Source organism: Tenrec ecaudatus, chromosome 1 (genome assembly GCF_050624435.1).
Source record: "Tenrec ecaudatus isolate mTenEca1 chromosome 1, mTenEca1.hap1, whole genome shotgun sequence".
NCBI classification, from domain to species: domain Eukaryota; kingdom Metazoa; phylum Chordata; class Mammalia; order Afrosoricida; family Tenrecidae; genus Tenrec; species Tenrec ecaudatus.
In genome coordinates, this window is record NC_134530.1 from 115,852,343 (window position 1) to 115,855,356 (window position 3,014).

Consider the following 3,014-nt stretch of genomic DNA (forward strand, 5'->3'; position numbering starts at 1 on the left):
TTTTTGCTTGGTTTTGCTCTGTCTCGTTTTTGTGCATGCTATAATCTCTGCAGGTCTGTCTAAATAAGATAGGCTGGATGAACAAGAAAACAAGGGAACCGGCAGTTCCTAGGGGACATGGGAGAGGGAGAGGTGGGGGGAAAGGTAGTGATGTTAACAAACCCAGGAACAAGGGAGCAACAAGTGATCCAAATAGGTGGTGAGGAGGGTGTGGGAGGCTTGATAGGGCATGATCAAGGGTAATGTAACCAAGAAAAATTACTGAAACCCAAATGAAGGCTGAGCATGATGGTGGGACAAGAGGAAAGTAAATAGAGGAAAGAGCTATGAGGCAAAGGGCATTTATATAGGTTTAGATAAAGGCATGTACATATGTAAATATATTTATAAATGAGCATGGGGAAATAGATCTATATGCAATATTGGGCCTCCACTCAAGTACCTCCTCAATGCAAGAATACTCTTTCTATTAAACTGGCATTCTATGATGCTCACCTTCCCAACACAATCCCTGAAGACAAAGCGGGTGAATAAAGCATATGCGGTGAAGAAAGCTGATGGTATCCAGCTATCAAAAGATATAGCATCTGGGATCTTAAAGACTTGAAGCTAAACAAGTGGCCATCTAGCTGAGAAGCAACAAAACCCATATAGAAGAAACATACCAGGCTGTGTGATCACGAGGTGTCAAAGGGATCAGTTATCAAAGAACAAAATATATCATTGTGTGCTCACCTCTATGATACGATCACTGAAGACAAATGGGTGCATAAACAAATGTGGTGAAGAAAGCTGATGGTGCCCCACTATCAAAAGATATAGCAGCTAGAGTCTTAAAGGCTTGAAGGTAAACAAGCGGCCATCTAGCTCAGAAGCAACAAAGCCCACATGGAAGAAACACACCAGTCTATGTGATCATGAGGTGTTGCAGGGATCAGGTATCAGGTATCAGGTATCATCAGAACAAAAAATCATATCATTGTGAATGAGGGGAGTAGTGTGGAGTGGAGACCCAAAGCCGATTTGTAGGCCACTGGACATCCTCTTACAGAAGGGTCTCAGGGAGGAGAAGAGCCAGTCAGAGTATGATGTAGCAACGATGAAACTTACAACTTTCCTCTAGTTCCTAAATGCTTCCTCCCCCACCACTATCATGATCCCAATTCTACCTTACAAATCTGTGTAGACCAGAGGATGTACACTGGTACAGATAGGAACTGGACACACAGGGAATCCAGGGTGGATGATCCCTTCAGGAGCAGTGGTTCAAGTGGCGATGCCAGGAGGGTGAAGGAAGTGTGGGGTGGAAAGGGAGAACCGATTAAAAGGATCTACATGTGACCTCCTCCCTGGGGGATGAACAACAGAAAAGTGGGTGAAGGGAGACGTCAGATAGTGCAAAATAAGACAAAATTTATAATTATAAATTTATAAATTATCAAGCGTTCATGAGGAAGGGGGGAGCAGGGAGGGAGGGGAAAATGAGGACCTGAGGCCAGGGGCTTAAGTGGAGAGCAAATGTTTTGAGAATGTTGAGGACAATGAATGTACAAATGCGCTTTGCACAATTGATGTATGTATGGATTGTGATAAGAGTTGTATCAGCCCCTGATAAAATTATTTTTTTTAATAATGCCATATGCTATATGATGGGCATTCAGTAAATGCTATTATTATTTTAGTAAGTGCCTCGAGTCTAAATTTTAAGCTACACATCTATAAGAAACAGCTTTATTTTTCTACAACTGAACAACCTTTTTTTTTAAGGAAGCGATCTGAAGTGACTTTATTTTCTGCACTATGTAAGTCAATCATGAGATTTCACAGTGATTCCTGGGGTGGGGGCCAAAGGAAGGTGTCACCCATCTGCTGGCCATGGGCAGGGCGGGCTCACTGCGGCGGTTGGAGGAGACTGGCCCTGTGGCAGGTAGGTGATGTTTCTGGAGCTAGCCAGCTGATAAGCAATGTCCCCAGCTGCCTCCAGCTTGCGCAGCTTGATCAGCCCGTCCCTCGCAGTGGCCAGCGAGCTGGCGATCAGCTGGGCGGCCGTGGAGTCGCCCTCGGCCCGAGATGATGGCCGTCTTCTTCTGCTGCTCAGTCTTTCCCACCACAAATCTGGCTCTCTCAGCTTCCTGCTGGGCCACCTGCTTGGCGTCCACCGCTTCTGTGAACTCCTTCCCGAAGGTCAGATGCGTCAAGGACCTGTCATCCAGGATGAGCCGAAAGGTGGCTGCTGGCTCCGTGAGGTCATCGCTCACCTGTCTGGAGACCAGCTCCCTCTGGGTGATTAGTTCTCCAGCATCACAGCGAGCCACCACGGACTGGAGGATCTCGGTGGTGATGGGCAGCACGCGCTCATCGTAGGCCTCGTCGATGCTGACATAGATGCACGGCAGCTGGCTGGCCACCGGGCGGAAGAGGATGCGCAGTGTGATGTTGACGGTCTGTAGATCTTTGCTACCAGTGATGACAGGCACATCCGTGGCCGAGAGCGGCAGTCAAAGAGGATTGGTTTCTGTACCCAAGGGATGAGAAAGTGAGTCCCTTTCCCTACCACGATGTCCTGGACGCCACGGAATCTGTCAAAGATGACAGCTCTGTGTCCCGCATCCACGTTATAGAGCGCGGAGTTCACCATGCCTCCGGCAATGGCTAAGGTCAGGCCATACTTGCCGATGGACACAAACACCTTGGCAGCCATGTGTGCTTCTGTTAGATCTCACCTTTCCGCCCACTCGCACCTGCATTCACTCTGACCTCCACATGAATTCCCTGAACAACCTTTTAGTCTATCTTCCTTTCTATTACAGCGGTAGGAAAAACCAGCAACTAAAACAAATCTTGCAACTTAACAATCTTCTTCTTAATTTCACTTTCTGTTACAGAGCCAGCACAACCACAGACCTCAGACAATTTTAGGATACTCTCAAATTTTTATCTGCAACTATACCTGGGTGGCAGAAGCTTCTGTGGATGCCAAAGTGCTGGGGCTGGAAGGGATGGGGAAATCTACC

At 47.2% G+C, this 3,014-nt stretch overlaps 1 pseudogene; it reads right to left on the reverse strand.

Moving 5' to 3' along the window:
* Positions 1-1,858: 1,858 nt before the first annotated feature.
* LOC142434160 (prohibitin 1 pseudogene) lies at positions 1,859-2,723 on the reverse strand (annotated as a pseudogene).
* Positions 2,724-3,014: the final 291 nt, after the last annotated feature.